This window comes from Mustela nivalis, assembly GCF_964662115.1.
Source record: "Mustela nivalis genome assembly, chromosome: X".
Lineage (NCBI taxonomy): Eukaryota > Metazoa > Chordata > Mammalia > Carnivora > Mustelidae > Mustela > Mustela nivalis.
In genome coordinates, this window is record NC_139040.1 from 44,518,922 (window position 1) to 44,540,298 (window position 21,377).

At 39.2% G+C, this 21,377-nt stretch overlaps 1 pseudogene across 1 annotated transcript; it reads right to left on the reverse strand.

Moving 5' to 3' along the window:
• Nucleotides 1–15,007: 15,007 nt before the first annotated feature.
• Nucleotides 15,008–20,995, reverse strand: LOC309855883 (annotated as a pseudogene). The gene is made up of 5 exons (XR_014316628.1): nucleotides 20,992–20,995; nucleotides 18,856–19,010; nucleotides 17,139–17,195; nucleotides 15,896–15,903; nucleotides 15,008–15,369 (listed from the first exon to the last, which is right to left on the reverse strand). The product of XR_014316628.1 is annotated as an uncharacterized misc_RNA (transcript).
• Nucleotides 20,996–21,377: the final 382 nt, after the last annotated feature.

Below are 21,377 nucleotides of genomic sequence, written 5' to 3' on the forward strand. Positions count from 1 at the left end.
CTGAGGAAATGAAAGTTAAAACAAAACATACCAATACCTATGGGATGCAGCAAAAGCAATGCTATAGTTCCAATTACTTACATTTAAGATAGAAGAAAGATCTCAAACCAACAACTAAACCATATACGTTAAGAAATTAGAGAAATACCAAATGAAACCCAGAGCTAATAGATGGGAGAAAGTAATAAACACAGAGAATAGAAGAACAATAGAGAAATTCAATGAAACCAAAACTTAGTTCTTCAAAAGATCAACAAAACTTCACAAACCTGTGGCTAGATTAACTAAGAAAAAAAAAAGAAAGACTCAAATATCAAAAATATCAGTATCAAAATAATATCAAAAATAAAAATGGAAACCTTACCAATTTCACAGAAATAAAAAGCATTATAAAGGGATACTATGAACAAATGTATACAAAGCAAATTGGTAATCTAGGGGAAATGAACACACTCAAACAAAAAAACAAATACAACCTATCAAGACGGAATCATGAGGGGCCCCTGGGTGGCTCCGTGGGTTAAGCCGCTGCCTTCGGCTCAGGTCATGGTATAGGGGTCCTGGGATTGAGTCCCGAATCGGGCTCTCTGCTCAGCAGGGAGCCTGCTTCCTCCTCTCTCTCTCTGCCTGCCTCTCTGCCTACTTGTGATCTCTCTCTGTCAAATAAATAAATAAATAAAATCTAAAAATAAAAAAATAAAAAAAAATAAAATCTTTAAAAAAAAAGACTGAATCATGAAAAAATGGAAAATATGCATAAACCTATGTTTAGTGAAAAGATTAAATAAGTAATCAAAAACCTCCTCCTTCCAAAAAATAAATAAACAAATAAAATCACCCTACGCCAGATACCTTCACTACTGAATAAACAATAAAAGGAGAATTACAGTAAGTCTTCCCAAGTTTTTCCTAAAAAATGGAGATGGGAACACTTACTAACATTCCAATAGGTCTGCATTACCCTGGTACCAAAATCAGACAAAGACATGGCAAGAAAAGAAAATTACAGTCAAATATGTTTTATAATGCTGATGCAAAATTCTCCAACAAAATGCTAAAAAAGCAAATTCAATAGTATATGTAACGAATTCTATATCATGGCCAACTGGGGTTCACTTCTGGAATTTAAGGATGATTCAACATACAAAAATCAACACTTACTTGTGGAGCATAAGGAATAACATGGAGGACATTAAGAGAAGGAAAGGAAAAGTGAATTGGGGGAAATCAGTGGGGGAGACGAAGCATGAGAGACTGTGTGGACTCTGAGAAACAAACAAGGGTTTTGGAAGGGAAGGGTGTGGGGGGATGGGTGAGCCTGGTGGTGGGTATTAAGGAGGGCACAAAATGCATGGAGCACTGCGTGTGGTGCATAAAAAATGAATCTTGGAACACTGAAAAAATAAAATAAAAATTTAAAAAATCTATCATATTGCAACACAACACATTAACAAAATGAAGGCAAAAAACAAATCATCTCAATTCATGTAGAAATAGCACTTGACAAAATTCAACACCCTTTCATCAAAACAGTCAACAACCCAGGAATAGAAGGAAACTTCCTCAACACAATAAAGGCCATAAATGAAAAGCCCATGTCTAAAGATCATATTCAATAGTGAAAGACTGAAAGATTTTCCCAAGGATAGAGAATAAGACAAGGATGTTCACATTCTCCACTTCTATTCAATGTAGTATTGGAGGTTTCAGCTGTAACAATAATGCAAAACAAAGAAACAAAAGACATCTAAATTGTAATGAATGAAATAAAATTATCTGTGCTCAAAAATGGCATGGCATATATGTAGACAACCCCAAAGATTCTGCAAAAAAATCTTAGAACTAATAAACAAATTCAGCAAAATTTCAGGATTCAAAATCAACACACAAAATGTGTTGCATTTCTATACAATAACAATGAGCAATCTAAAAAAAGAAATTAAGAAAGCCATTTCATTTACAATAGCATCAAAAGAATATAATTCTTAAGAAGACAATGAAGTAGGCCAAAGACTGTACACTGAAATCTACAAAACACTGCTGAAAGAAATTTAAAGACATAAATTGGAAACACATCTTGTGCTCATCAACTGTAAAGATTACACATTGTTAAGATGTCAGTACTACCCAAATTGACCTGTAAGATTCACTGAAATCCCTATCAAAATCCCAATGATAGAGGTGCCTGGGTGGCTCAGTTGTTTAAATGTCCAACTCTTGATTTAGGCTCAGGTCATGATCTCAGTTGTAAGATCAAGCCTTGAGTTTGACTCTGCACTTAGCGTGGATTCTGCTCGTCTCTTCTCTTCCCCTGCTGCCTCTCCCCCTGTTGTTGGGGGGCACTCTTGCCCCCCTCCAAAATAAATAAACAAATAAAGAAATAAAATCTTTTTTAAAAATCCCAATGATATATTCTGCAAAAATAGAAAAACCTATCTCAAATTCATATAGAATCTCGTGGGATCCAAAATTAACAAAATGATCTTGAGAAAGAAATAAAAGTTGGTATTCACTTTCCTAATTTCAAAATAAAGGTATTCTGGCACAATTTCAATGTGTGTGTGTGTGTGGAAGCGGTTCCAAAACCACTAAGAGATGCTTGGATACCAGCAGGGCGTTCTATAATTGAACTTGATTCTGATACTATCAACCTGGAAATAGTATGAGATCCCATAGGTTAAGTAAACTCTCAATCTTGCAGGACTGCACTCCCCCCGCCCACCTTTGAATTACAGTCTCAAATACAGATTACCATTTTTGCTTCCCACTGACAGGCTTTAGATGGGAGATTTCAATGACCCTTAAGTTTGATTAATTGGCTATGGCAATTCATAGAACTCACAGAAACATTTATTGAATTACCATTCGTATATGTGTGTGTGTGTGTGTGTGTGTGTGTGTGTGTGTGTGTGTGTGTGTGTGTATAAAACTATAAAACTCAGGAATAGCTAGACCAAAGAAATGCATAGGGCAAAGTATGGGGAATGTATACAGAGCTTCCATGCTCTCTCCCAGCACTCCAGTCTCCCAGAATCTTCATGTGTTCACCAATGCAGAAGCTTTCTGAACCCTGTCCCTCTGAGTATTTATGGAAATTTTATTATGTAGATATGATTGATTAAATTATTGACCACTGGGGATTGCTTCAACTTCCAGGCGCCTCCCCTTCTAGGAAGTAGGGGTGGGAAAGGCAGTAGAGAGTTGGACTGAAAGTTCCAACCCTCTACCAACCCTCTAATCATATGGCTGGTTCCTTTGGAAATCAGCCCCCATCCTTAGGTGCTTTCCAAAAGTCACCTTATTAACATAACCCTATTTGTAGTAAAAAGGTACTTGTTATTAACATGAATATGACACCCATTTCATGCTAATGGCTCTAAAGTAGATTTCAGGAACTGAGGACAAGAGACCAAATATTATGACAAAAAATTCCCCCATTGCTTTGTTGACTGTTTCCTTTGCCATGCAGAAACCTTTTATCTTGATGAAGTCACAGAAGTTCATTTTGCTTTTGTTTCCCATGCCTTTGGAGATTTGTCTTGAAAAAAGTTGCTAAAATAGATGTGGAAGAGGTTACTTCCTATGTTTTCCTCTAGGATTTTGATGGACTCCTGTCTCACACCCACAGAATGGGAGACGATATTTGCAAATGACATTACAGACAAAGGGTATCCAAGATCTATAAAGAACTTCTCAAACTCAACACCCCAAAAACAAATAATGAAGTCAAAAAATGGGTAGAAGACATGAACAGACACTTGTCAAAAGACATAAAAATGGCTAACAGACACCTGAGAAAATGTTCATCATCATTAGCAATCAGGGAAATTCAAATCCAAACCACATTGAGATACCACCTTATACCAGTTAGAATGGCAAAAACTGACAAGGTAAGAAGCAGCAAATGTTGAAGACGTTGTGGAGAAAGGAGGACCCTTTACATTATTGGTGGGAATGCAAATTGATACAGATACTTTGGAAAACAGGGTGGAGGCTCCTCAAAAAGTTAAAAATAGAGCTACCCTAAGACCTAGCAATTGCACTACTGGGTATTTACCCCAAAGGTACAGATGTAGTGAAAAGAAGGGCCATCTGTACCCCAATGTCCATAGCAGCAATGGCCACAATCGCCAAACTGGAAAGTGCCAAGATGCCCTTCAACATAAGAATGGATAAAGAAGGGCGCCTGGGTGGCTCAGTGGGTTAAGCCGCTGCCTTCGGCTCGGGTCATGATCTCAGGGTCCTGGGATCGAGTCCCGCATCGGGCTCTCTGCTCAGCAGGGAGCCTGTTTCCTCCTCTCTCTCTCTCTGCCTTCGTCTCTGCCTACTTGTGATCTCTCTCTGTCAAATAAATAAATAAAATCTTTAAAAAAAGAAAAAAAAAGAATGGATAAAGAAGATGGGGTCCATATACACAACTGAATATTATTCAGCCATTGGAAAGGATGAATACCCAACTTTTTCATCAACATGGATGGGACTGGAGGAGATTATGCTAAGTGAAATAAATCAAGCAGAGAAAGTAAATTATCATACGGTTTCACTTATTTGTGGAACATAAGGAATAGCTTGGAAGACATTAGGAGAGGGAAGGAAAAAAATGAAGGGGAGGAATCAGAGGGGGAGATGAACCCTAAAAGACTTTGGACTCTGAGAAACAAACTGAGGGTTTTAGAGGGGAGGGTTAGGGGGATGGGTTAGCCCGATGACAGATATTAAGGAGGGCACATATTGTATGGAGCACTGGGTATTATATGCAAACAATGAATCATGGAACACCATGTCAAAAACTAATGATGTACTGTATGGTGATTAACATAACAGAATTAAAAAAAAAAAAAAAGATGCCCCATTGCTCTTATCACTCAGGAAATTCCAAGGGCTTTTGGGAGCCGTGAGCCAGGAATCATGGATAAAGACCAAATATATATTTCTTATAAACCATAGTATCACACAGAGTCTCCTATAATACTTCAGTAATCTAAACAGTATGGTACTGGCATAAAAACAGATATATAAACTAGTAAAATAGACTAGAGATGCCAGAAATCAACCCCGGTATATACAGCCAAATAATTCCTGGCAAGAGTATCAAGTCCATTCAATGGAGAAGAGATATTCTTTTCAAGAAATGATGTTGGGAAAACTGGAAATCATATGCAAAAGAAATCCGGACCCTTACCTTATACAATATATAAAAATTAACTCAAAATTGATCAAAGACAAACTTAAGAGCTAAAGCTTTAAATCTTTTAGAAGAAAACCTAGGGAAAAACTTCATGACATTGGGTTTGACAATGATTCTTTCGATATGACACCAAAATCATAAGAAAAAAATAGATCAATTAGACTTAATCAAAACTAAAATCTTTGGCACATCAAAAGACCCTTTGAAGAGAGTAAAAACACAACCCACACAGAGTGGGAGAAAAAAATTTCTGAATCATAAATATGGTAAGGGGTTAATACCAAAAATTTATAAAGAACTCCTAAAACTCAACAATGGCAACAGAAAGACCAACAACCCTATTTTAAGGGCCAAACTCCTGAATAGGAATTTTTCAAAGAAAATATACAAGTGGCCAATAAAAACATGAAAGGATGATCAAATCATTAGTCATCATAGACATACAAAGCAACCATGAGATACCACTTCACACACATTAAGACGGGTATTATCAAACCACTGAAACAACAAATGTTGGCAGGGATGTGGAGAACGTGAAACCCATGTATATTGTTGGTAGGAATGTAAAATGGTACAGCTGCTTTGGAAAATAGTATGGTGGTTCCTCAAAAAATTGAACACAGAATTAACATATGATGTAATAATTCCATTTCTAGGTATGGATCCAAACCAACGGAAAGCAGGGACTCAGATAGTGGTATAACCAGTGTTCTTAGCAGCATATTCACGACTGTCAAAGTGTGCAAACAACCAAAATATACACAGAGACGAACGGAATTTTGAAATATCATTCAGTCTTACAAAGAAATGAAATTTTGACATAAGTATGAACTTCAAAAACACTATGTGAAACAGCCAGACACCAAGTTATAAATATTGTACGATTTCACTTTTGTGACGTATTTAGAGTTGGCAACTTTCTAGAGAGAAAATAGAATAGTGCTGTAAGTGGCTGACTATGAGTGGGTAGTAAGGACTGGGAAGTTACTGTTTAATGGATACAGAGTTTCAGTTTGGGATGACAAAAAAATTTTCTGGAGATGGACAGTGGTGATGGTCGAAGCACAAGTGGATGTACTTAATGCCAATGAATTATAAATATAAAATTGGTTAAAATGGAAAATTTTATGTTATGTATATATTACCACAATGTTAAGAAACAGAAATGTATAATACAAAAAGTGAACGCTAGTGTAAACTAGAAACTTCAGTTAGCAAAAATGTAGCAATATTCATTCATCAACTATAACAAATGTATCACACTAATGTAAGATACTAATACTATGAGAAACCATGTGGGGAAAGAGGGGTGGGAGAGAAGTAGTATGTCTGAGCTTTCTGTACTTTCTGCTCAACAAAGTACAGTTACTAACTGAAACTGCTCTAAAACAGTCAACTAATTTTTTTAAAGCCAATATTACTGCATTTTTGGTTCATCATTTCTTGTTTTTTTTTTCTAGTGTATTTAAAAAGTCAAATGCATAAAACTATAACTGAAGATCTGCATTAATGAATATGCAATGTATAAAGATCTAATTTGTGACAATAATAACATAAAGAGGGAACCAGAGTTGTAAAAGAGCAGTTTTGTATACTACTGAAACTAAGTTGATACTTGTACAAACTGGGGTTTTATAGACTTAAAATATTAATTATAACTGACAGAGTAGTCACTAAGGAAAAAAAAAACTAAAAACATACAGAAAAAAACAAGAAGTAAATCAAAATGGTACAGAAAATACAAAATTGCTTTGCACAGTGGCTATACTTTTTTACATTCCCACCAGAATGTACAAGGGTTCCAGTTTTTCTACATCCTTGCTAACACTTGCTATTACTCACTTTTTAAAGAATTATAACTATCTACTGGCTGTGAATTGATATCACTGCAGTTTTGAATTGAACCATTATTGATTATTTGAATATCTTCTTTGGAGAAATATCTATTCAAATCCTTTGACTATTCTGTAATCATTTTATTTGTCTTTGTATTGAGTGGAAAGAGTTATATTTTATATTTATATTAATAAATATGAATTAATATTATTAATACAACATTTATATTTTATATTTTATATTCTGGGTATTAGACCCATATCATATACATAATTTGCAAATACTTTCTCCTATGCTATGAGTAGTCTTTTTACTTTAGTGATGGCATCATTTGAAACATGTTACTATGTTTAAAGCCAAACTGAGTAAGCCTAGTAGCTTTGTTCTAAAAAGTGCTGGAGGAAAATACTTTGGAAAACAGTATTCATTATATTAATTCAGTATTCAATATATTAATATTCATTATGTTATAGTCATCATATTAATCATTAAACCCTGGTATCAATGTAGTAAAGCCAATACATAAGTTACTCAAGATACCCATGCAATTGATTTATTGAATCCTTGCAACTCCAGGATATTCTGATACATTTAGTTTTGGGGACAAAGATGCCAGAACACGGGTGCCCGGGTGGCTCAGTGGGTTAAGCCACTGCCTTCGGCTCAGGTCATGATCTCAGGGTCATGGGATAGAGTCCCACATCAGGCTCTCTGCTCAGCAGAGACCCGGCTTCCCTTCCTCTCTCTCTGCCTGCCTCTCTGCCTACTTGTGATCTCTGTCAAATAAATAAAGAAAATCTTTAAAAAAAAAAAAAGATGCCAGAACAAAAGTATGTATTTCAGATAAATTTGATCAACTAAAATTGATATTTTGCTTCAATCACAATAGAAACTTATCTGTATAAGCTTCTACTTATGACTGGTATAAAACAAACAAACAAACATTTTATAGTCTGTGTAATAAAACGGCTGGCTCCATTTTTTGATCTTTGACTACTGTCAGCTTTTAAGCTTCACCCCTCCTTCTATTCTGCCCCACATACAAATAAATCAATAACTTCCCCTTGTGTCCCTTCTCTTTAGAAAAGTTTGATAATCTTACTGAGAAATCATTTATCACACAAATCATTGATGATTTATATTAATTTATATAATTATCTAAACAGTATCTCCACAAACTTGAAAGAAAATAACAAAGCATTTATAACTCAAAATAGTAAACTCTCAAATTTATTAGCACTATGAGAATTCTTATCTTTTCTTTGCACCAGGGATCTGTGAATCTTAAGTTTGTGCCAAAAAATTTTTCTTTTCAGACTTTTCCACAGCCCCCAAAAAGCTACTGTGAAGCACTTAGCCACTTAGAAATTGAGTTGTATTATTCTTTTTTTTTTAATTTTATTTTATTTATCTGTATTCGAGGAACTACAGGACACTCATGAAAGAAATTGAAGAAAACACAAAAAGATGGAAGACCATTCCATGCTCTTGGATCGGAAGAATAAACATTGTTACAATGTCTATACTGCCTAGAGCAATCTATACTTTTAATGCCATTCTGATCAAAATTCCACTGGTATTTTTCAAAGAGCTGGAGCAAATAATCCTAAAATTTGTATGGAATCAGAAGAGACCCCGAATCGCTAGGGAAATATTGAAAAACAAAAATAAAACAGGGGGCATCACGCTACCTGATTTCAAGCTTTACTACAAAGCTGTAATCACCAAGACAGCATGGTACTGGCATAAAAACAGTCACATAGACCAGTGGAACAGAGTAGAGAGCCCAGATATGGACCCTCAGCTCTATGGTCAAATAATCTTCAACAAAATGGGAAAAATATACAGTGGAAAAGGACAGTCTCTTCAATAAATGGTGCTGGGAAAACTGGACAGCTATATGTAGAAGAATGAAACTCAACCATTCACTTACACCATACACAAAGATAAATTCAAAATGGATAAAAGACCTCAACGTGAGATAAGAATCCATTAGATTCCTAGAGGATAACATAGGCAGTAATCTCTTTGATATCAGCCCCAGCAACTTCTTTCAAGATATGTCTCCAAAGGCAAAGGAAACAAAAGCCAAAATGAACTTTTGGGAGTTCATCAAAATCAAAAGCTTCTGCACAGCAAAGTAAACAGTCAAAAAAACAAAGAGGCAACCCATGGAATGGGAGAATATATTTGCAAATGACAGTACAGACAAAAGGTTGATATCCGGGATCTATAAAGAACTCCTCAAACTCAACACACACAAAACAGATAATCATATCAAAAAATGGGCAGAAGATTTGAACAGACACTTCTCCCATGAAGACATACAAATGGCTATTAGACACATGAAAAAATGTTCCAGCTGAACCCAACATCAGGCTGGGTACTGCCGACCCAGGCTTTTGCGAAACACCCCAGCACCAGGCTAGCTCCCTGATCTAGCCATCAGGGAGATTCAAATTAAAACCACATTGAGGGACGCCTGGGTGGCTCAGTTGGTTAAGCAGCTGCCTTCGGCTCAGGTCATGATCCCAGCGTCCTGGGATCGAGTCCCACATCGGGCTCCTTGCTCAGCAGGGAGCCTGCTTTTCCCTCTGCCTCTGCCTGCCATTCTGTCTGCCTGTGCTCGCTCTCTCCCACTCTCTCTCTGATAAATAAATAAAATCTTAAAAAAAAAAACCACATTGAGATATCACCTTATACCAGTTAGAATGGCCTAAATTAGCAAGATAGGAAACAACATGTGTTGGAGGGGATGTGGAGAAAGTGGAACCCTCTTACACTGTTGGTGGGAATGCAAGTTGGTGCAGCCTGAATTGTATTTTCTTAAAGGGGAAACTCGTATTCCTCATCTGATTCTTCTCTGTGAGTTAATGGAACTTATATATTTTCTTCAATATTAGTAAAATTTTAATTAAAACAAAGTGATACCATTTTGCATCTATCAGATTGGCAGATATGTTTAAATATGTAAATAATCAGAACTGTTAGTGGGTGTAGGGAACCAGGGACTCTCATATACTGATAGTCAGTGGGTAAGATAATATAATCCCTTCCTAAGGAGATTTCAAATGTCTATTAAAATGAAAAATACCTATGACCCAGAAGTCTACTTAGAATCACCCAAAGAAACAAAAATAATATTGTAATACATGAAATTCCATACAGCACTAAGAAGAAAGACATAGATACATACTTGTACAGAAAAATCCCTAAATCAAACTATTGAAAAAATGTTAAAGAATAATACATATGCTATGATAAAATTTAATACTTTAAAAAATCCTCAGGACATTTATATATTTTGTATGTAGGCAATGTATAGAAAAGTTCTAGAAACTGACAAATATGTGTTGCCCCTAGGAAGAGGCTGGGATTGGAGTTGCATTCAAAGAGGTCTTTATTTATGATGTTTAACTTTTTGAAAGTAAAATGTATTAAGATATCGTACTATTAGAGGTTTGAGGGTCCAAGTAAATATCTTCTTTCCCTAACCATGCTCTAGATAAAATGAATAAAAATAATAAAGTAGGGAGTGATGTCAGCAACACAGATGTATAGGGCTTCCTAGTGCTCAACTACCTCAGAAATACTAATTTGAATAACTATCCATGCACAAAAATACCTTCAAAAGAGCCAAGGATTCCAGTTGAGGGATGACAGCACCTGGGTGAAGCACAGAAATAAGAAAAGATGTATTGAGGAGCGTAGGAAAATAGATTCACATTAACTCCATCACCTTTCCCCCCAAACCCAGTATCCCAGCATGGGGAAATACCCTTCCCATGAGAAATGGAGAGTGAAGTGAGTGTCCAATTTCACCAGACTCCAGAGCCAAACTGTCCCAGCACAAGGTCAACTCTTATGGCCCTAAGTGGCTCTCTGCAGTCTCCCACAAACCCAGGCCCCCAGCTCACTGCAGTGTCTTCCAGATCCACAACTTTAAGCATTTCCCATGATACCAGGCTCTCAATCAGCTCCTATAAAACCAGGCTCCTGGCTCACCTCAGTACTATCAGCTCCAGCATGCCCAAGTGACTGCCATGGTTCCAGACAGCTTCCAGAGCACCAGACTCCTGGCAGGTTCCCAAAAACCCCAGCCTCTGACTCATCCAGGTGTCTGCCAACTCCTGTGGCTTCAGGTGGCTTCTGTAGCACCAGGATCCCAGAGGGTTCTTATGAACCCAGGCTTCTGGCTCACCCTGGCAAAAACCAGTCCCAGTGGTCTGAGGTGGCATCTGTGGGTCCATATTCATAGCAGACTTCTGCACACCTAGGTTCCTGGCTTACGAGAGAGCTGGCTGTTTCCTAAGGCCATGAATGGCTCTGTGGCCCAGGCTTTCAGTATATCCTCATTCTTGCCAACTCCCACAGCCCCAGATGGTTCCTGTCACCTCAGACTACTAATCAGCTACTATGAATTCAGACTTCCAGCTGAACCCAACATCAGGCTGGGTACTGCCAACCCAGGCTTTTGATACACCCCAGCACCAGGCTAGCTCCTGTAGCCCTAGTCCTCCAGCCTACCCCAGTGCCAGACTAGTCCCTGCAGACCTAAACTCTAGGGCAGTTCCTATGGACCTAGGCTCTTAGCCTATCCCAGCACCAGGCCAGCCTCTGTGCTCCAGCCTCAAGGATAGCTCCCGGTGCCTGGCCTTCCCCAGCACCAGAGTGGTCACAATGGCCCTTGCCTTCGGTTGGCTCCTGTGACCAGACTCACAGCTTCCCCTAGTACACAACTGGTCCCTGTGGACTGAGACATCAGGCCAACTCCAGTGGTCCCTGGTGCCTATTAGGTCCCAGTGAATCTAGGCTCCAGGCCTGCCTCCTTGGACCCAGGCACCAGGTGGATACCCATGTACACAAGCATGAGGCTTGCCCACTTGCTTATCCAGATACCAAACCTGCCCACTCAGAGTCCAGCAGAGAGTCCATCATGGACACCACTGGATAGCCCACCCTGAATCTGTGGATGAGTTAATGATGGGTTTTGTCTGCAGAAGCAGTCTATAAAGACTAGAAGAGGTTCTAATTCTTCAAATGTGCAGGCACTGAAACAAGGCCACAGGGATCATGAATAATCAAGGAAATACTTCACCAAAGGAAACTGATAAAACTCCAATGACTGACTCTACAGAAACAGATCTATGAACTGTCTGATGAAGAATTCAAAATAATTCTCTTAAATTCAGTGAACTACATGAAAACACAGACAAGTAAATGAAATTGGGGAAAAATAAAATGAGAAGTTCAATAAAGATACAGAAATCATTTTAAAAAAGGCAGAAATCCTAGAAGACACTGAATGAACTGAAGAATTCAAAAGAGAGCTTCAACAGCAGACTCAACCAAGCAGAGTTAGTAAATAAGAAGGTATCTGAATGTCACTTGAAATCTTTCAGTAAAATGCAAAAAGAAAGAATAATGAAATAGGGTGAAGAAATACTACATAAATTAGGGGATATTATTTTTTAAAAATCCCTGCATTACTGAAGTCCCAGAAGAAGAGTGGGAGAAAGGAGAAGAAAGCTTATTTAAAGAAATAATGACTAAGAACTTACCAAATTTGGGGAGAGATTTGGACATATAAGTTCATGAAGGTCATAGGCCAGCCCCAAATTTCAACCTAAAACAAGTTTTTCTAAGACACATTATAACAAAACTTTCTAAAAATCAAGCACACTTTGTCACTGCCAAAGGCAAAAAGAAAATCTTAAAAGCGGCAAAGATAAGAAGACTACAACTTACAAGGAACCTCCATAATACTATAAATGGATTTCTCAGTAGAAATCTTGCAGGCTAAGAGTGAGTGGGGTGATATATTCAAAGTGCTGAAAAGAACAAAACTGCCAACCAATAAAACATTACTCAACAAAGCTGTCTTTCACAAATGAGAGATAAATAATTTACCAAAAATACAAAAGCGTAAGGCAGTTCATCACCACTAGATCTACCTTACAAGAAATAATGAAAGGAGGATTCACCATTCATTTCTTTAAGCTCTTAAAGGATTCAATTCTTTAAAAAAAAAAAAAACTTCATTTATTTATCTGTCAGAGAGAGAGCATGCACAAGCAGAGGGAGCAACAAGGAGAGGAAAAAGCAGGCTCCCTGCTGAACAAGGACACTAGAATCATGACCTGAGCCAAAGGCAGATGCTAAATGGACTGAGCCACCCAGGCATCCCAAAAGCCTCAATTCCTTAAGCTGAAGATGGGGGCATCTGGGTGACTCAGTTCATTGTCTGCCCTTTGGCTCAGGTCATGATCCCGGGATCCTGGGATAGACCCCACATGGCGCTCTCTGCTCAGCTGGGAGCCTGCTTCTCCCCCTGCTTGTGCTCTCTCCCTCTCTCTCTTTCTGTCAAAATAATAAACAAATATTTTTAAAAAGCTGAAGATAACAGGAGAAAAACCTGAAAATTCACAAATAAGTGGAAATTAAGCAACATGCTCCTGAACAACCAATGGATCAAAAATAAAATCAAAAAAGTAAATTTAAAAAAATCTTCAACAATGAAAGAGAAAACATGACATACCAAAACTTATAGGATGTATCAGTTTGTCTGAGGGATATTTGTAGTAATAAACCCCTGTGCACTTGGTGGTAAGGTAAATTTCTTTAACCACTATAGAAAACAGTATGGAAGTTCCTTGAAGAATTAAAAATATAGGGGCACCTGGGTGGCTCAGTGGGTTAAGCCTCTGCCTTTGGCTCAGGTCATGATCTCAGGGTCCTGGGATCAAGCCCCACATTGGGCTCTCTGCACAGCGAGGAGCCTGTTTTCCCCTCTCTCTCTCTGCCTGCCTTCCCCTCTCTCTCCTCCTGCCTCTCTGCCTACTTGTGATCTCTCTCTGTGTCAAATAAATAAAATCTTTTAAAAAATAATAAAAATAAAAATATAACTACCACATATCTAGCAATCCCACTTCTAGATATATATCTGAAAGAAATAAAATCACTTTCTTAAAGAGATCTTTACCTTCATGTTTACTGTAGCCTTATTCAAATTGCCAAGACATGGAAACAACTTAACTGTCCATTGACAGATGAATGGATAATGTAAATGTGGTGTATATACAAAATAATATTATTCAGCCACAAAACTGGAAATCCTTTCTTTAGGGACCCTAATAGACCTTGAGGGCATTATGCCATGTGAAATAAGCCAGACAGAGAAAGACAAATACAAAATATTCTTACTTATATGTGGAATCTAACAATACAACTCACAGAAATAGAGAGTAGCAATTGTGGTTGCCAGGGGCTGGGGACAGATGAGATGAGGAGATATTTGTCAAAGGGTACAAATTTCCACCTATAAGATGAATAAGTTCTGGTGATCTGATGTATAGTATGGTGACTATAAGTAATAATACTGTATTACACATATGAAAATTTTTAAGAGAGTAAATCCTAAATATTATCACCACAAAAAAAATGGTATTCATGTGATGGAATGGTGGTGTTAACTAACATATAGTGGTAATCATCTCACAATATATATGAATATCAAACCATGATATTATATAACTTAAATTTACATATGTTATATATCAGTAATATCTCTTTAAACCTGGGGAATAAAAGAATCTTTGTTACTGACAAATTTGATACAGACGAATGTGACTTAGAATTCCAGACAACAGTGTTCCTAAAAATAAATCCAAGAATTTGCTAAAATATCCCACCTAATTAGAAACTGGGGATGTATTTCACTGCACACATGAAAACTTATATTATGGAAAAGAAAAGTAGGACACAGCCCTTTGTGGTAAGGCAACCTTTCAAAGAGAAAGGGAAGATGAAAAAATAAGAAGGAGCAAGGATGAGGGCAGAGAAACGTCACAGTTGTCATTCTAATGAAGTTCCCACTAACAGTGTGTGCTAACAGTCCACGTGTGTTGTAGGAAGATTACTTGCTTTACTTCATGACAGGAAAAATGAGAAATCCATTCTTATTTTCACTCCCAGGCAGCAACATTTTAAGAGGAGTAGTATCAGATCAACTCTGATACTACATGGAGTTCCCTGAATTATTTTTCCAGGAAAGGAGTAAAACAAGGAATGAGCAATAGGGTTTTGACTTCAAGCACACCCCAGGAACAATTTGGAAATGACTGTCTCCCATAATTCCCACCTAAGGGAGACTATTAGCTTCTTGCTTTGACACAAATACCTGCATACCCCTACACTCATTCTTCTATTTAGCCAATGGAAAATTCCATAGCTGACTGTGTGCTCCATAGGGCATGAGAAACAGAGTATTTCCAAAGGGTCTGATCTAATTGTGTTGGGAAGACCCCAACTCTGAAATTAGTACACATGGCTGGAATTCCAAGGGACTAAAAAACAAATTATAAACAGGCACCTGGGTGGCTCAGTAGGTTGAGCATCTGACTCTTGATCTCAGCTCAGGTCTTGAACTCAGGGTCCTGAGCTCAAGCCCTGTATTGGGCTCCACACCAGGTGAAAAGCCTACTTATGAAAAAATAACAAAGAACTTCAAAAATCATCTAAGTAGTAACTGCACATTGCAAAATCCCTACTTTTTTCACCCTTTAGTGCACATGTGTGGCCAGCTGTCCTTCATTTTAACTCCTAGATATATAAAAAAGATAGGTTTAGAACTGACCTTAATAGAAATTAAACTAGGCATGGCTTCTAAAACTAGGAATACATGAAACCTCATTGAGACTTTTCAGTTTAGGCCTTTCCCCAAATACATAAATTAGGAGCAAGAGGAAGTTCAAAAGAAAGACTAGTATTTATACACTGATCCTAATATCTGTATTTCCCAATTCTTGGCAGTAAAGGAAAGGGCCAATAACAGCAAAGGAGGCAAAGGTAACCCCAGATACCAATCTATACCTGGAATTCTATGTCAGTAACCCCTAGCCAGAACCTAGCTTTCGTTAAGTATAAACAGGAGGACCTGAAGAGGTATAGACCACATGGGGCTTCAGCTCCGTAAACTGCACAGATAGGATAACGGAATTAGGGAAATTAATTTCTTCCTAACTCTACACCCTTAAGGACGTTGGAGCCCTGCAGCTATCTCACGGAGCTTAGCTTGCTCAGCTTGTTCAGCTCCAAGCTACCTACCACCAAGGATAGGTGCAAATTACCAAGCCCAAAGCATTGGCCAGCAAACAAAAGCAAGGATGAGAGTAAACAGACACCAAGGTAGGACAAATGAGACTATCCATGAAGCAGCTTCTGTAATTAGTTCCAGGAAGACCTTCCTCTGAGGCCCAGGACTACAGGGAATGAAGCAGTAAACCTGGTCCCTTGATGGGGTACCTAGATTTTGAGGGCATGGTGGGGCTGGGTCCTTTCAGAACCATATTTCCATGGCTTTACTGAGTAGGGGTGAGAACAAGGAATCCTCCTGGGAGTTAAAAAGCTTCGAGATATCCTGATGAGAAATCCTGTATTAAAGGGTAGACCCAAGTTCAGGGACTCAGACTGGAAAGAAAGAATCTGTGTTCCCTTTCTTCTAGATCTGTGTTCTCGCCCCTTTCCCCAGATCTGCCCAGATGTCATTTAGTAGCACAGTCCTGTCTTCTTGTGTAGAGTGATTCCATTCCTTGAACATGCTGAAACTAGATCTATTTATGCAAACTTGTTTTGTTTGTACCCTCCTACATACAGACAGTACTCTTTATCACCTTTGTGGTGATTGTGCTTTATCCTTCTGACTAGACTTCATTCAACTGAAGAACTGGGACAATGTTTTCACCAGTTTGAGCATGCAACTTTATTAACATGTAAATAAAGTCTCAAACGAATACATTTATGTCAATATAAAGCACAGAAATATAGCTTACTCAGAATGAATAGGTTAATTATCAGGTAATGTTGCAGAAATTCTAAAAATATCTCCATTTATATAGCACAATAAAAATGAACATTCAAGCTCTCAAGATCACTTGGTATCCATAAAGTTGCCTCCTTCAATCAATACAAATTAACATAAATATTGAACTTAGATGAACTCACAGTTAAAATATGCATGGCTTCATATTACAACACCAAAAAAATTGTTCACAGTTTTGTAAGAACACACAACTATTCAGAGTTTCAGTATTAATCGTATAACTTTATCTCTCACCTCAGGATCACTGTGATCTGCTAAGTCTTGGAGTTTCTGACCAAACTCTTTTGCTTCCTGGAATATGGAAATAAGCTCAGATTTAGTGAACTCTTCCTTGGTAAACAGTTTCACCTTCTTTTTGAATTGGAAATTTATATTCTCAAATATTTCAATGATATTAAGAATATTGGCCTTTGACTCATTCTTGTTAAAGGGTGCAACCAGTGAGGATAGTACTTTGGCACTAATCAGTTCTCTTGTATTGGCCTGATTTTTGGACAAGCGCAAGAACACTTTTAAAACATAAAACTTGGTTTTGACACTTCCCTTGTTTAACAAGGTAAGAAAATCTGGAATGTAATTAGCAATTATATGGTGATCCTCAAATTTCACACTTAGGTGCACTAATAATTTTAGTCCAGCCAGTTGCATGGGGGAGTTCAATGGGTAAGAGATTATGTCCTTACAAACTTGACGTATGTACGATTCTGCTGGTTTTGGTTCTTCAGAAGACTCAGAGTTGTCATCTACCATATTTAAAGCTCTAGGGTGTTCTGTAACATTGGGATTATTGACCAAGTTTTCAATCATAACAGTAATACCTACATCATGAATTATATCTTGGGTAAATGGATAAGCCGGACTGATGCCCATTATCATAGTAGCTATTTCATGAATAAAAGGATCCTTAGTTAACTTAAGTAGGGCAACGAGTTTATCAAATTCTTTAGGCTCTAAACTAAAGTCACGTGATTTACAGCGGCAGGCTCTTGGATTGGGCCCATACTTTTCCCTATACTTCACCTGTTTTTTGATCTCAGCTAAGGTTTGGAAGTAAGGCCCATTATAGGGTGGGATCTTGGTCAGAGGCCGAATCCCCAGAGGAGTTTCAATCAAGGTCTCAACCAGAGTCCAATTCCCTTCTGGAGGCAAGGATGGCTCCCCTCCTTCTATTGGGACTAGGACACTATACCTGGCTCTTGACCATGCTGCTGCTTTTTGTTTTATAGTGAGTTCTGGTTTGGGAATGGGCTTGGCCTTTTCCTGGATCTTAGGTGGAGGCTTATAAACTTGAGAAGGGGTCTCCTCTTCAGGCCAGAACCAGGATCCTACACTAGGTTCTTCTCCAGTCCAGAACCAGGAGCAGACATTTTCTTCATCCTTATCAATGGACTCGGTTACAATACCAGCTCTGTCCTCAGCCCCAGCCCTGAATTTGATGCCATCCTCTCTCTTTCTCTGGGGCCTGGACTCAATATCAGCTTTATCATCAGCCTTGGCAAAGGACCTGATATTGGCTTCACTTCCAGCACGAGCCTTGACTTCATACTTGGTCACTGCACTGACCCTGGCCATAGGCATCACCTTTGACTTGGTTTGGGGCACTGTACCAGGTTCTGCCATGGATTTTGCCTTAGTCTCAGATATGACTCTATTCTGTCATAGCTTCCATCTTGCCCACATTCCTTGTCATAGCCACGGTCTCAGTGTAGGTCACTGTGTCCTGGCCACTGCTCCATCCCCAGCCTTGGCCTGGGTCACTGGTCCTGTTTTCAGTTCTGCCTCAGCCACTGCCTTGGCCTGGATCTTAGCCTTGGCTCTAGTGTTGGCAGGGCCACTGATTCAAGCTTTTAGAGCAGCTCCAGCTCCTGCTCTGCCCCTGCCTTAGCCTCAGAGCCAATCATGATCCAAGTTAAAGGCAAGGCCAAGTTATATACCCCAACCCCGTCTCAACCTTCACTGAAGTTCTGTCCCAGGCTGGTGTTTTCATACAAAGTCCATTTGTCACTCGGCCCCCTTTCCAACTACAGGCTCTGCCAATGATATAAACAACGTGCAGAGGAAGCTCACTCAGGTAAGGGAAGAATGGCTGTGTGCCTGAGCGCAGCCCTGTGGAGGGTGGTGGTCTTCAGCCACTCCAAGGACACCAGATCTGCCACTGAAGTTGGACCTAGGGGTGGAGGAAGGAAATGGGGCTTTGAGATGCTTCCAATTTATGTTGATTAGTATAGAGAGACAGGAGAGTATGAACATTCAGTCCTAAGTGGGAGAGGTAGATAATAATCAAACTCTCTCCTCATTTCACCCTCTCTACAAAACTGCAGGTGCTACTAATCTTCTTTCCAGACACAAAACAGGAATATGGAGAGTGGGAAAGCTTAATGGGGGTGAGAGAGACTGAGGAATCCCTAGACTGGCTCTTTATCCCTCTGGACTCCTACTTCATCTTATATTTCTACTGGGGAAGTCTCCATGCTCATACCAAACTCAGTGATCTGGCGTAATTTTCTTCTCCTTGCTTCCAATGTTGACAAGCCCTACAGCAGACCTACAGGCAGATCTATGGACAAACAAACAGGATATGGAAACTGACCTCTTGGTAGAAAGACCTTGATCCCTGGTCCCTATATTTGTAATCTGTCTGGTGTTTCCCTCCTTCTGTCCCATACCACCATTACCCTAATTCAGGACTGATCCTCTGTCTCCTTGCTTCCCACCATTTTACTGTTCAGTGACTGTCCTTGCATTTCTCTAGTTTAAAATTGGCCTGGGTGAAGCTTAAGAATAAGAAAAGCAAGTTGGAAATCAGAGAAACAAGTGTTACCCTTCTATACTCTCGAAGCATTCAAAGATTCCCAACTAAATTAGCAGGGGACCAAAGAGGGATTTGTAAACTGGCAAAACAAAAGAGAATAGAATTTCCAAGTCTCAATCTTCTCCTGTCCACCTACCCTCACACCAATTCTAATGGACACAGGGCATGTTTCTCTTTTTCATTGTTTCACAGGTTCAAATTGGGTTACTTGAACTGGGGTTCAAGTTGCAAACTTTCATAACAACTGAGAGTTCCACAGACCTGGAGAAGGGTCTATATGCAGGGTTTCACAAATGCAGAGATAAATAAATAAATCAAGCCACAGGAGACAATGGAGACTGAGTCCTTGGTAAAGATCAGCACCTGGGACACCGACTCTTTCTGGAATTCAGTACCTTTTTGCCAAAATTTTCTATGGCCCTTTCTTTCTCCTTCTCCCTCCAAGTTCCTCTGCTCCATCCCAAAAGTCTGCTAATTCTCCTGCACGGCACATTCAAGATAGTGGTGGTGGTAGAGATGGAATGCTCAGACAAGCCATGGAAGCTGACTGGAAATCAATGAAAAGTATTATCTCCAAATTTCATCTAAGATTTTATGTCTCCTTCCTCTCCCTAAAACCTAACATTTTCTGCAATACAACAGGAGTAACGGAGGGCTGTCTGGAAAGCATGCACAAAGGGTATCTAGAGTTTTCCCCAGAATCCTGCCTGTTCTAGTCTTAGTCATCTACCAACTCCAAGCACTGCCCACTCTGCAAAAATTAGGCCAAGTTTCTTTTACTTAACCCCTCCCTTTGAGGTCCACAGCCTTCTACAGATCTTTACAAAAACACGCTGTACCGAAAATTTAGGAACAGACCGAAATATATAAATGCATGATACACACCTAAGGACCAAACGAAGACACAGTGGGAGAGACTCGGTTATTAATGGTCAGACTAGTAGGACAGGAGAACATTTTCTAATCCAGGACTTTGATTATCAAATACAACTTCTCTTTTACACTCTCTCTCCCAGGGCTTCCCTGACAACTGCTCTCACCAACAGCAGCAGCCTCTCATCCTATTACATAAACCGCCATTTCTCTGCTAGAAACCGCTGTTATACTCCTTTACCTTCCCAAACACGGTCGGAGGTGATTAGTGTCTGGAAATCAAGCTAGCAAGATCATTTTAAATTTATAGTTGCGTACCACTCAAATTAACCCTGTCCCCCTCTCCCTCTCACCGCCCGCGCCCCACGACCAGATCACGTATCCCACATTCCTCTCTGATACCCATATCCACACTCCCAAGCGATGCCCGCCTTCTCACTGACCTGCTCTGCTTGGATCAGAGACAGTTTTCTTATTTCCTTGCCTCAAGGGGTGCCGTGCCCTACAGAAAGAGGGACGGACAGTCAGATGGACACGAGAACACGAGACAATGGCGGCGACTGTTTGGGGATTGGCCCGGCACCTGGGATTTAGGACGCGAAACCTGCTTTGTCAGATTAAGGGCCTTAACTGGCAAACAATTGCCACTTTTTGGTACACCCTTCCTCCCGTCCCCAAAGCTCCTCCGAGACCCACGCCTAGTGACTAATTAATTGCTACCTTTTCTTCCGCAGACTCTGCTTTGCCACGTACCCCGTACCCAAATCTGCAGCGGGAGGAGCTAGAGA